Raw genomic sequence first — 14,362 nt, forward strand, 5'->3', positions numbered from 1 at the left:
GTAGTTTTACTAGTACATGCTAGTATCCTATAGTTCATGCTGTTCATTCTAACTCTCTCTTTATCCATCTCTAAGTCTCAAACACGTTGCCGTACTTACAGCAATTTAACAGTAAAATTAACTATAAACTTTGGAAAAACCCACGAAGAAGCAAAACTTCTCCAGAATCTCTGGTGGAGCTGCATGCTTCCTTCACAGTGGAGGGATTTGGGGAGGGAGAAGTAGACACAAGATGAAAAACTGGTCCCATTGAAGTCAATGGCAAAACTCCCATTGGCTTCAGTGGGGCCAGCATTTCATTTATAGTCTGAAAACTGTGTGAAGACCAGCATTCTAGGGGGAAGTACTCTGCTTTCCCCAAAGGATATTGGGCCATATTTGGAATGGTCTTTCCCTTTGCAGTCATTCTGGGTGGTTAATAGCCAGAGAGGAGTCTGAAAGCTGATTCTAGCAGAATTAACTGTTGCACAGATTTCCATTGAGAAATCTGCTGAGTCCAACAGAAGTGAGCCACAGAAAACAGACACTCAGTGGAGACAACTTCTCCTGTTCTATGTTAATCCCCAGAAATCTGCAGAACCCTGACTATGCAGAGCTCATATGGATGGTCTTCTGCTGGCTTGTAGGTGTTGTTGGGGTGAAGCAGATAGAGAGAACATGCTGTCTTCACCTCACACCCATACTCTCTGGCCTTCTTAAATGCTAGTTTTCTCCCCTCTGTTATATTTGCAAAGTCCAATTTTAAATGTTACAAAGTCTGTGCCAGGAGCTCGCAACCTCTGGCATGTGGCTCACCAGGGTAAGCACCCTGGAGAACCAGGCCAGTTTGTTTACCTGCCATGTCTGCAGGTTCGGCCGATCACAGCTCCCACTGGCCACGGTTCACCACTCCGGGCCAATGGAGGCTGTGGGAAGCAGCGCAGGCTGAGGGATCTGCTGGCCGCAGCTTCCTGACGCCTCCATTGGCCTGGAGCAGCAAACCGCAGCCAGTGGGAGCCGTGATCAGCTGAACCTGTGGATGAAGCAGGTAAACAAACTGGCCCGGCCCGCTACGGTGCTTACCCTGGCAAGACGTGTGCCAGAGGTTGCTGACCCCTAGTCTAGCTTATACTCTGGAAGGTGTTTGGGAAGGAGTTTCCTAACCCCTACTGCTCCATGGTGAACCATGTTGTGACAGCCATACATAAGCTCCTTTGGTATATTAGCAGCAGTTTGTAAATGTATCATATGACAGGTCTAATGACTAGCACTGCCAGAATTATCTTTAATATGTCCAAAAGCATTATATCCATCATAAGTAACCTGTTAATGTATAAAGCCCTGAATCTGCAACCCTTACTCATGATGAGTACTAATTAGTCATACAATTAGTCCTGTTGAGCTAAATGGGACTAGTCGCATGAGTTAGGTTTATAGGGTCAGGCCCTGAGGTAATGTATCCAAATCAAATTTATATTAGAAAGTATCAGAACATTGACTGTAATTGTACTTCAGAGTTCAACTATGTATGTTAATATGAACAAACTAATTGTATTTCCCAAGAAAAGAATCAAAGCAAACAAAAAAAAGAGAGATCAGAGATTGCTTAGCAAACAGATGGTTAACATTCCAAAACAATCAACCAACCAAACAAAAAAAACCCCCACAAAGTGATTGAAATGTAGGTATCAGTTTAATTATTTATTTCTTCATGGTTTGTGTTAAAGTAAATTGGATTTGTTCATTATAATCTGGATTTGAATGAACAGGCAGAGCAAATACTTTAGAGAATCATACACAAATCTTCCAATCTCTGAAGTCCTATGGACGCCCATTAAGATAGACCAGTGTTTGAACTTCCTTTAAAGCAATTTTCTCATTTCACTGCATGTATAATTTATGCTTTTTCTTTAAAAAAAATGCCCCTAACATTTATCAGATATATTCAATTGTTTAAGGAGATTCTTATATATATTTGCTAACCCAGAATGTCTGCCCCACTATGGAATTTATTTTAAATATGTCTTGCACTGAAAAAGAAAAGACACTCTTTAAACAGATGAGTCTACTGAAAAAACAAATGATTTTAAAATAAACTCATTAGTTATGCATAGTTATGACATATGCAATAACAAAAAATAGAATTAAATGGCTCAGCAAACTGACAAATTATATTTCTCCATTCCCATCACAAAAGTGAGACAAAACTGATTAGATTATAAATGAGATTTCAAATCTCTTTCATCTTTGACCCTTAAAATGATTCAGGGGAAACGAACAGTTCAGTAATTCATTTAAAAAAACCAACAACCTTGACATAACCACTAAATGCAAATAAAGGAGAGCGGGGGCTATGTAAATGGTTTGTTTTGACTGACCACTGTATAAACTTTTTAAAGGATTTCTGCTAAGACGTGAAAGGAGTAAGAATCAATTGCAGGAGAGCTAACAAGAGGAGGGAGACAGGACACTACAAACCTGTCACAAGCAAATATTAAAGACATTGCAATTACAGATTCTAAAATACTGGAGACTTGCCTAGATTAGAAAAAAGCACCTAAACTCAAGGCCAGTTAGTGATATCCTTACTCACACTGAATTGTACCTTACTCTACAAGTAGTCCCAGTTAAGTCAATTGAACTATTCATGGAGTAAGACATCAGTTGATCTGAGTAAAGGGGTGAAATCCTGGTTCCACTGAAATCAACAGGAGTTTTGGCATTGACTTCAGTGTGGCCAGGTTTCCCAACCCACCAATATATCAGATCTGGTCCTCTGGAAATAGGTATTTTTACCTATTTTTATGTGGAAATATGTAGTTTAAAACAATGTCTTTTAGTATTTTAATTTGTGAACTCAGGGCCTGATCCAATATCCACTACAGTCAATGGAAGACTCCTATTCACTTCAGCTGGCTTTGGATCAGGCACTAGGTGAATGAAGAGTTAAAGGGTATATTTATTTGTAAATATAGACACATTCTCTCTCAAGCACTCGGCATGAGGTGGCTAATGTGTTGGGAAAAAGAAAAGAAAAAGAAAATGCTGTTATGAGCTGATTATAAATGAATATAATTATGAAGTGCATGGTTTGGATTTATACCTGTAACTGAAATTAGAATTTGGGCTTGTATTTTCATTAGGGTCAGATTCTGATGTCAGTTATACTGCTCTAAATCCAAAGAGAGTAGCTTGAGGTGTACCCTTGAATTCCTCTTACCCACATAATACCAACACAGCCACAATATTTTAGGGTTAGAAGCCATATAAATATTTGTTTGAATCCAGCATTTAGTGAGTAGCAGGTAATACTATAAAATCAATAATAAATCTCAAAGTGCTTTAAAAAGTGAGTACCAATGGGCATTAATATTCCAATTTACAGATAAGGAAAATAAGATGCATAAAAGTTATGTGATCTAACCATTGACCACACTTCCTTCTTATTTATAGAGATGAATATTATGTCCTATTTTAAAAAAAGTTTAAGTACAATGTAAGTTAATTTCCATAGATTTCAAATATTTGCTGATGATTTGGCCCCTGGCTTTTTCTGTTTCATATGGACTACAATGATCTTTTAAACAATAACCATACAAATAGGTTCCCTAAAAGTTTTAATACCCAAAAAACAGGACAGGAGAATCAAACATGATTATATCTTCTTAGAAAAGGGGTGGATTAAGTGTCCATGTAGTAGATAAGATGTCTGTACCTGTAGAAGTGTTTCTAATTTCTACAAAATGTAGAATTCTGTTAGCATTGGGGAAAATATAGAGATACTTATAGTTTGTTTTGTTGTAGAAAGTGCAGGATCCTCACTTTGAGGATCTTCTCTTGAGGTTGCTAGAAGTGGACAGTATTGTGTGTTTGACACGTCTAATGTCCCAGGGAGCACTGGGAGTTATAGCTTTAAAATATGCATTGGCTTTCAGAACTTGACGTGAAATATGCTTCCTTGCAAGAGTTGTTTATAGTGCAAATGCATTGTGTGATAGTTGCTCTGTGAAGAGGGATCTCAGTGTGATGAAGAGATCAGTGAAAGCTGAAGATCACTCCAATTGGAGTGTGTAGTGGAATGTAGAAATGCTGGTTCTAATTAGAGGGTGCAATGACAAAATGCTACTTAGATGACCAAGGCCACCAGATAAAAAGCCCTCAATAATCTATGCATTTTTTTACTATTCATTGTTATAACATGTCAATTTAATAACCTTCTTTTGATTGTTGCAAGGCTTGGAAAGAAATATTATATTCAGCAAAAAGATTAAAAATTGGAATTACTGAGAAATAAGTAATATATCACTAGTGATTCACAAATGTAATGCTTTTAAAATTAAGTCAGAGTATGATGTTAAACACAACAGCTTTAATAGCTAATTAAACCTTTACTTCAGGCTAATACTGAGTTTGCTGTGTTCTGTATGGCCTTCAGCTGCATAATGATAGTAGTTAAATCATAAAATATGCTGGTTTTACTTGTTATGTCACAGGGTACTGCCAGTGCTAAGAAGCAGAATTTTTTTAAAGCTTGAAATTTAAAGACTTGTGGGCCAACGGTTATTTTTTAAAGAATTCAGTAAAAAGCCTGTACTTATTAAAAAATATACTCACTGGCCTAGATTCATGAGGCGCACATCTCAGTTCAGTATTTAGCTAAGAATGAGTTTGGATTCCATTTACGAAATGCTAATCCATTGATTTTATACTACAGAAAAGAATACCATACACTCCTTCCCCTAAAATAACACCCACATGAAGGAAAACTGTTTGAGGCAGACGCAGCAGCAAAACAAGGACAAACACATACATGGAATTAAGTGGCAGGCCACAACTTTTATTAAACTTTAACACAGAGGAGGGGCGCTACCCACCCATCACCCACACTCTCCTATACCAGGCATTTAATTAGTATTACAGGTCACTTTACCATATAAATAATGCTGGATAGGTTCTCTTTAGCCTACCCCTCAGGACTCTGCTCTCTCTGAGTCCAAGCACCACTCCCCCAGACGAGGGGGAGAGAGGGTACAGAAGGGTGGGGACCTCGGCCTGCAAGGACCACAAGGTCTGACCTCAACATGCAAAGGCTGCAAGGTCTCACCCTAACTCATCACCAAAATCCCAGGTCTTTTACCTCTGGAGACTGTTCATTTCACTCTCTTAACCACACTGGAATCTGACCACAAGTTGTGATGAATAAACAAATCAGCCCAGTATCTCAGTTAGATACTAAGCACATTCCTACTTAATCCACTGTGGCTTGAAGGTGCCGCAAGGAAGGTAAAAAACTCCCCTGTCCTCTGCCAATTGGCCCATGAGAGAAAAATTCCTTCCTGACCCCCAAACGGGCAATTGGCTAGTCCTGCAGGATCTGTCTGTCCGGGTTCCCATTCCTAGCTCGGGTGGGAAAGGCGGGACTGTTGGAATGGAGCCGAAAGAGGCTCTACCGGGCCCACATGCACGGTATAGTCCTGGGAGCTGGGGAATAGCGACCAATCAGCACCCCTCCCCTCCAGCTGGCCAATGTGTGCCAGCGAGAGGCTCTACATCGTGTCCCTTAGTGAGTGTTCCCCCATCACAGTTGGCCCCATCAAGTTCCCCCAACCTGCTGAGACAGATGGGAGACATATCTAATTACATTGTAGCTTTTTAAAAATGTGACTCATTGAAAACTGAGTCACTCTCAGGCTGATCAGAACACCTTCCTCTTTTATTGTTCTCTGAGACAACTCCGGAAACCCATTCTCCTTAACCCTTCTATTATTATTTGGAAACTTTTTTCCACTGCTGCAGCATTTGTTTAACCAACAAAGCATGTCAAGAATCAGTCATGTCACGCAGAGGTTATCTAGTCTCTTGGTATGCTAAAATGTCTCTACCAGCTAAGGTTTCGTCTTCCGATGACAATCTCTATCCTGAAACCATTTAAAGCTTTCTGGACTACAAACACAAATATGACTAAACAGAATAAACAATAGTCTGTTATGTGCCTCATACCAAGGACATCACAGAGAATCACTGGCAGATGGGAACAATCAATTCTTTACCAATAAATACTGTAACTGCCTCAAATGCAACAGCTGTGAAGAAGCTTAACAGATGTAAGGACCCTTTTAAATGGTAATTGAGCTTTTAACCCTGTATTTTATGAAGGCCTGACACACCCGAAATTGAGTCTTTCCAGTGGAGGGATGGCAATAGGCGCTTATTGTGCTGCGACAGGGTAAGTAGGCACTGCAAAGAATCTGTGCCATTGATATACACAACGTTTTACACAACTTTTAATATGGAGGGAAGCTTTCATTGGTGAATTTAATGCCATCATAAGGAGAAAGGACATTTATAAACTGGTCTTATACAAAACAGTCTTAGCAACAAACAAGAATGGATGTCTATGTGACTACTGAGATGTTTATACAAATAAAACATTGTACTGGGATTGTCTAGTAGTTCTTAATTTGCCCAAGCACTGTAACAAGAAGAAATGGGCCTGAACCAAATATCAGATGTGAGCACTAATGAACTTCAGGAGAGTCCAGGTGTGCATCTGAGCTTTGCAGTCCAGGTCTATCTTTAATCTAGCAATAATAATACCTCTCTTGTTGTGCTCTTTTCCTGTGTGGATCTCAAAGTACTGTATCTCAGGTCAGATAAAGTAACAATAGTTTTTCAGATCTTTTATTCTAGTCTAAACAGCTTAGTTTCCAAAGAGATGAGGCAAGAATGATCTTGCCACAATCTTGCTTTCACACTCAGGAAATAATGCTGAAAATAGTCTAGTAGAAGAACTTCCCAAAACCTTTACAGTGTGACTGGAAACTGACATGAATTTTTCCTTGGTTTCAAGTTTTGTTACCAATTCAAAACTCAGACTAAGGGTATGAAAATATTTGCGATTCTTTCTGAGTGAATGCAGACCATGTTTGTGATTCTTTCTGAGTGAATGCAGACCATGTTTTGCAAAACCCTGGACTGAATAATGGTTTTGTGTTGTAACTGTGTGAAGTTCATAGTGTTATGTGCCTTTCATAGGAAACCAGGTAAAACTCAGCACCATTTAGACTGAGTTTTACATTTATGTTTTGGGCTCATTTACCTCTGGAGTTCAAAGCAAAATTCACCATGGAATGAGAAACTGAACAGGTAAAACCCAAAGAAAATGTCTGAACTGGCCCCTCTGTAGTGACATCACTGAGTTTCCAGTAGCTTCATTTAGCAGTGTCTGCTGCAGAATGTGCAAACTACTGGACACAGCCTCTACAGAGCGTAGAGGCAAAGTATGTGCTGCCGTTTTCATCTTTGTTTCTAATTGAATGGTCTTTTCTAATTTTGTTTCTAATTTTTGGTCTTGGCTGCTTAAAAAAAAAATAATTGGAGATATACCAATCTCCTAGAACTGGAAGGGACCTTGAAGGGTCAAGTGAGTCCAGCCCCCTGTGCCTTCACTAGCAGGACCAATTTTTGCCCCAGATCCCTAAGTGGCTCCCTCAAGGATTGAACTCACAACCCTGGGTTTAGTAGGCCAATGCTGAAACCACTGAGCTATCCCTGTCCCACTCTTATAATATTTAACATTTTAAGTACTATATTTCATAGTCAATTAAAGTATGAAATTGCATATTTTTCAACTTTCGAATCATGTAGTAGCCATTTAAATGTTCTGGTTTTTTTTACATATGTCAAGTTCAATTTAACAAACTGTCCTGTCATGAGGGTTTGTTTGGTACTGAGATAGCATCTTAAATGATGACAATAATAAAACAAATGCTTAAATTACAAGGAGAAATGCAGCAGGATCTTTTTCAAATTGTCTGCCAGTAGGAATCACTAAAATAGTAAATCGCAGCCTCTTATTTTATGAACTGAAACCTCTCCATGACCGAATAGTTTCCCCAGCTGTGCTTCAATTCTGCACTGTGCTTAAACTGTCCTCAAGCAATAATGATGTCATTATTCCTGCCTCAGGACCTTTATCTAATCTCATCTCTAGATGTAAATTCAGGTCGGCATTGTCATCTCAATGCATTTCCGTTTGTTTAAAATGGGTGAAACACTGAAGCAGAAGTATTGTGCAGCCAGACATCCTCTGCTTTTATACACATCGGCAGTTTTTTTATCTGTAGGAAAATGCTTTCAGAGTAATACAGTTCACATACTTTGAGCCAAATTCTGCTCTCTGTTGAGGTCAAAAAGGTTACTCAAGATTTACACCAGTGCAAAGGTGAGCAGAATTTGCCCCTGTAAAATAAGCCAGTTACAGCTATTTTTAAAAACAAAACGTATGAAATTTATGTAAAGAGTGCAACTGATAAGATAATAAAGTGAAACTCAAGCACTTGTAGGTCAGAAATTCCCCCATGCACAGGCACTGACTCTGTGGTGATCCAGGGTTCAAGCATCCACAGAAAAAAATAAGGGGCTGGATTATTCTTTTGTGGGCCCTAGCGCCCAGACAACGGCCCCAGCTCCTGCTCTGCCTGAACTCAGCCCCAAGGCTCTGCCCCCGCTCGGTGTCTTCCCCCGTGGCCCCAGCCCCACTTGGTCTCTTCCCCTCCAGGCCCCACATGCCACTCACAAGGAGGGGAGGGGCAGACAGGAGCACCCATCAGCAAAAACAAAAATCAGTGCCTGTGCCCCCATGGAGCTTCTATGGAAAATTTGTCTTCCTGGCTTCCTAAAAGCAACAACAAAATAATCACTTCTGGAACTTAAGGCACAACAATAAAAGGAGCAATTTGATTGTCTACTAAACAAACCAATCTAAAGAAAGCTAATTATCTACAAAAAGAAATAGGGTCATAGGGACAAACTAAGCTCCAGTGTAAATGGCCATGGTCTCCTGCAATGGTAGCCACATCTGTGTTCACTAGGTCTGAATGCAATCCATTGGCTTTCAGATCACCTTTAGTGTAATACACCTAATTTAGTGACAGTGTAAAATATTCACTATAATGATCATAATTTAAATAGCAAAATGTATTATGCCCAAGATCTATTTAGAGACATTGTATGAAATAGCTTCTTTTCAAAGCCTTTCTTAAATGAAAAAGCTGAGTCCATACCAACATCCATAATAGAATGTAGACCTATCTAACAAATACACGGACTAGAAGCTCTGAGGAACATGCAGTCTGCCATGTAGGATCCCTGCCCATGACAGGACCCAATTAGGACCTCTACTGATCAAAATTATTAATGATTATTTTGGGGAAACTCAGCTAACCATATTCCTGAAGCATGCAATAGTGCAGTCACTTCTCAAGAAACCAACAAGGAATGCCAATGACCTTGAAAATTACTATGATGTCTCCAACCTCCCATTTCTAGGCAAAAATCACTGAAAAAGTGTTCACAGCTTTGCTCCAGCTGGAACTAACCCCAACCAATGTCATGAAGCCTCCATAATCAAAATTCAGCTGTGGAATGAGGGCAGGGTAGGTGAGGGCTCCAGCTGGGGGTGTGGGCTCTGGGGTGGGGCTGGGATGAGTGGTTGGGGGTGCAGGAGGGTGCTCTGGGCTGGGACCGAGGGACTCAGAGGGCAGGAGGGGGATCAGGGCTAGGGCAGGGGGTTGGGGTGCAGAAGAGGGTCAGGGATGCAGGCTCAGCACCTCTTAGGATTTTGCTGAATGTGTGGATATGCATAAATATGTAATTGCACTCACAAAACACGGGCCTGCAGGTAGGTGATTGGGTGTGAAGGTACTATTTTGGTCATGTGCGTGTGCGTGTGAGTGTGATTTCAGCTTACTGGCAACTGCTGAGGTTTAGCTCTGAAAGTCTTATTTCATAAAGCATGTGCGTTTGTGTGTGGGTGTGTGTCTGTGTCTTTGTGGGTGTTATATATAATAGAGGGACAAGGTGGGTGAGGTGATAAATTTGATTGGACCAACTTCTACTGGTGAAAGAGACAAGATTTCAAGCTACATAGAGCTCTGTATATAATACACAGGCACAGGTACGTACATACACACACAGCTCAGTGTGTTTAAGGCCAAGTTTCCACTGAAATGTATACTTCCTTTGACTATTAACAAGAATGGACTGCAACTACTTGCACATCACAATGAAAAGGTATCCCTAAGTAATTGATTTCTGTCAGCCAACTGGTACTTCAACAGATACACTGGTTTATAAGATTGAAATGTAGGAAAATGAATTATTGTTTTTCTATGGCTGAACTACAATGGCTAGATTTTTGAGTAGTATTACCTGAAGGTATTTTCTTATTTTGACTTGTGCAAACAATACCTATCCTTACAGTTCTAAGATCTCAAGTATAATTTAAAATACACATTATACAAAAGAATTAAGAGAACACAATCATCCTAAAACTCCAAACTATGTAACAAAGCAAGCAACCTGACAAAACACAAAAGCAAAAAATATTGTACAGTTTAGTTATTTTTTGGTTGTAGCTCCCTCCTGTGGCTGATTCTGATGATCAGTTCTATGTCTCGGAAACTACTCCAATGACGCCCACCCTTTCCAGCTACCAAAACATGTCTCACTGTTTGTGGAGAATTGTCTGGCCTCATTTAAATTCAGTAACCAAAAGGGATGCGTTTGAGCTGTGCACTGAAATTTAGAAATGATGTGTGGTTAAAGGCTCATTTCAGCTCATAAAAGCCCTATTCACCAAAGCTCTCTACCAAACTGAAAATGAACACATATTAGGAAATCAAGCTAGATAATGAAGTAGAGTGGCAGATAGTAATTTTTCAGTTTTCAGCAGAAATCTGAGAACATTTTAGTTTGGGATACTTGGGTTTTTGATGAAAAATCAAAATTTTCCATGAAGAACAAATACTTTTTGGAGAAAAAAATAGAGTTTTGAAAACCCAACTTTCGGTTGAAAAATAGTTTCAAACAAAAATTTTCAAGAAGCCCTAATTACCTTTTGAGACATCTTGTATTTGCAACAGATGCAAATCTAATGAGATGATAGAATAGTACACATTTTATGGTTATAGCTATAGAATGTACAGTAAAAGCTTTGTTATCTGGCATGTCGGAGGAATGGGGGGTGCCGGTTAGTCAAAAATTCCAGTTAATTAAGAGTTATACCTATGAATGGAATACCAATTTTCCAAGAATTAGAATACAATACAATGAATAAAGTATAAAATAGTATACAGATACTCACCAATCCAATAGTAGTACTGCACTGTAGAGTGGCTGGTTTCTTGAAGCACTTAGGTGTATACAGGTAAAGTTTTCTATACAACAGGTTATCTTATGACACTACATATCACTATAGGCAATGCATGGCATACACCCAGTTCACTAAAAATACACTTACCACTAAAACCATACTAAGCATAATTTAATCTTTCTTTGATGATTCAGAAAGCACTTCAGGATCTTGCAGTGCCTCGGGGTCATCATTATCAACATTAATTATCATTGCAGATTTAGAAGGTATAGGAGATTGGACTGAATCTGTAATGACCCTATGACATACCCTGGAAGCTGCTTTTTTGAATAAATCCCTGATATCAGCTTGCTTAGTTGTCTTCTGCCTCTTTTGCATAAAAGTAGAGTGCAGAATGTGCAATTGCATAACCTCCTGGGCAGGATACTAGTCCCAGTTACTAGATTGAAGATTTGTATTGGGAGATACCAGAAATGCCGGTTAACAGAGCTTTCTGGTTGATAAAGTGCCGGATAACACAGCTTTTACTACAACCATAAGTATGTAAATGGGAATGCATATAAATGTATAAATGAGGAGATGTATGATTTGAGAATATTCACTGTTAATCTAGATTGGTAGAGAGACTTTTTTGCTGAGGTTACTTTATGACTGAAGCCTTCAGTTTTTCATTTAGCGCCAGAGCCACTCACGTTGACATCCTTATACCGTAGCGCTTGTTAAATATATAGTGGGGTATAAATGCTCTTACCCTTCATTAGCTTCAAGTTCTCTCCACTGTAATCCAATTCCCATGCCAGCAATAACTAGGAAGCACAACAGTGCACAAACCTCAGAAAAGATTGAGGAATATGCAAAGTTTTGGGTTGACTGGAACCAGTTTATCTTTGCTGTCTTTAGGAGTCTTTGTGGTGGTTGTTTTTTTCCATTGTCACCTTTTACCTCAGTCACCCCAAGTTTCCTGGTTAGCTGTAGTTCTAATCTGATTACACTAGATCTGAATTTTTTTCTTTATCTTATTTAATTGAGCTTCTTGTCATGTGCTGCCAAGCATATAAATCACATTGCTCTCATTGGCTGGTTGAGCATAATTTAGCAGCTGTGCACACCCTGTCTTTAAAATGTTAGACTGCTAAATTTGAGACATATCAGCTCCTTTGGGACACTAGACTGTCTTGTGGGTTCAAAGAAAATGACACAAAGAAGGGTACATTCATAAGAATGAACATGACAGCAATTTATGTACCTGTAACTATATGAGAACAATATGCATTACTAAATCTGACAGTACCAATTCAGAATGATCATTTATAACACTTCCTATTTGTCCCATGCAAACTGTCCATACTCTCCCTTATCTGTTTACATTTTTTAAAAAGTTAAATAAATGGGACAAACCAATACCCTGCATTCAAACACCTTTAAACTTTGGGGAAATTCAAATCAAGATCTGATCTTTCTGCCTTGATTCCAACTCTTATTAAAAAACTAAATGTAATTGAAAAAAATTACAAGAGGAGGGACATATGGGTGAAATGGAAAGAGAAAATGCTTATATTTTTAGTCCTCTTCTGCTAATGGTGATATGATTGATTGCACAGTAATTGAGTTATAATCTATCATGATAATCTCATTGAAAACAATGATAATTAGGGAATAGTTTCTTCTAATGCTTCTGTATGGAGCTGGGGTGGCAAATATTTTTCCAATTTTGAAAGACTTTGAGACAGCAAAAAAATTCCCATCCCAAAGCTGGACAAAAAGTCAAAAATCTCAAAAATGTTTGCAAACTGATAATCTTGGAAACATTTCTGGCTTGGGTCAATCAAAATGTTTTGTTTGATAATTGTGGAACATTTCATTCAGATTTTGACTTTTTTTTTAAAACAAAACCCTTTTTAGCATAAATAACCTAATTTTAAAACAAAATTGATATATGAAAGTGTCAAACAGGATGTTTTCACAATTTCAAAACTTTTTTAAGAAATATTTTGAATCAGGAGAGTGACTGAAACTGACCCTTTCTCAGACAATTTTGGTTCAGCGAATCAGCATTTTTTCTGATTAAATAAGTTTCATCAGAAAATTCCTGACCATCTGATAAGAGCTGTGCAAACTGACAAGCTCAGTGCAAAATGGGTTTGAAAAGTTTTGCATAAAACCTAGTTCGCACAGGGCCTCCCAGAGGGGGGGCCAAGAGGGGCAATTTGCCCCAGACCCCGAGCCCCACAGGGGCCCCCACGAGAGTTTTTCGGGGCCCCTGGAGCGGGGTCCTTCACTCGCTCCGGGGGGCCCGGAAAACTCTTGCGGGGCCGGGCCCAGGAGCTTCTTCCGCTCCCGGTCTTCGCCAGCAGTGGGGGGGGGGGTCCTTCCGCTCCGGGGCAGAAGGACCCCCCGCCGCCGAATTACTGCCGAAGCGGGACCCGCCGCCGAAGTTCAGCTCGGTCTTCAGCAGTAATTCGGCGGCGGGGGGCCCTTCCGTTCCCGGACCCACCGCCAAAGTGCCCCGAAGACCCGCGGTGGGGGCCCCCTGCTGCCGAATTACCGCTGAAGACCGGGCTGCACTTCAGCAGCGGGTCCCGCTTTGGTGGTAATTCGGTGGTGGGGGGGCCCGCCGCGGGTCTTCGGGGCATTTCGGCAGCGGGTCCCGGAACGGAAGGGCCCCCCGCTGCCGAAGACCCCAGGCCCCCGGAATCCTCTGGGTGGCCCTGAGTTCGCACGGTTCACAGGATCCAAAGTTCTAAATAGATTGTGTGTGAATTAGCATGACATTCCCCATTATGAACCCAAAAGCAAGGTTTGGTTTTGAGTGGTGCATATTCACTCAGATGCATTCTAAATGGTGTGGCAGAGCCAAAATCTGGGCACTAGCTCTAATGCAATGACTGAACTCTGAACTCACGAAAACAAATTTCACCTTGTAGAACTGGAATACAATGATGTGAGCTGGATATAAAACAATAACGAGTTAGTTCCCACTTTAGTGGGAACTGCAAAAGAAGTACATAGGCATTATTGTGATTACTCTGCTTACTACTACACTAATGAACTGTAGAGCTGGCTGAAAAACAGTTAATTTTTTTCAGGGCTCTAGAACCAGTCTCTGTCTCTCTCTCAATCTATGCAGGGTATAAATAATTAAATATTCATTGGGCCAGGGACAAAGTGAGAAAGAGAGAGAAAGATTGACTTCTAGAGCCCACTGGTTAAGACACTCACCTGAGATGT

At 40.0% G+C, this 14,362-nt stretch overlaps 1 protein-coding gene across 1 annotated transcript in view; it reads right to left on the reverse strand.

Moving 5' to 3' along the window:
• JAKMIP3 (Janus kinase and microtubule interacting protein 3) overlaps nt 1-14,362 on the reverse strand; it is a 127,403-nt gene that overhangs the window by 17,632 nt on the left and 95,409 nt on the right. The window lies entirely within an intron of this gene.

Source organism: Mauremys mutica, chromosome 7 (assembly GCF_020497125.1).
Source record: "Mauremys mutica isolate MM-2020 ecotype Southern chromosome 7, ASM2049712v1, whole genome shotgun sequence".
Classification (NCBI taxonomy): domain Eukaryota; kingdom Metazoa; phylum Chordata; order Testudines; family Geoemydidae; genus Mauremys; species Mauremys mutica.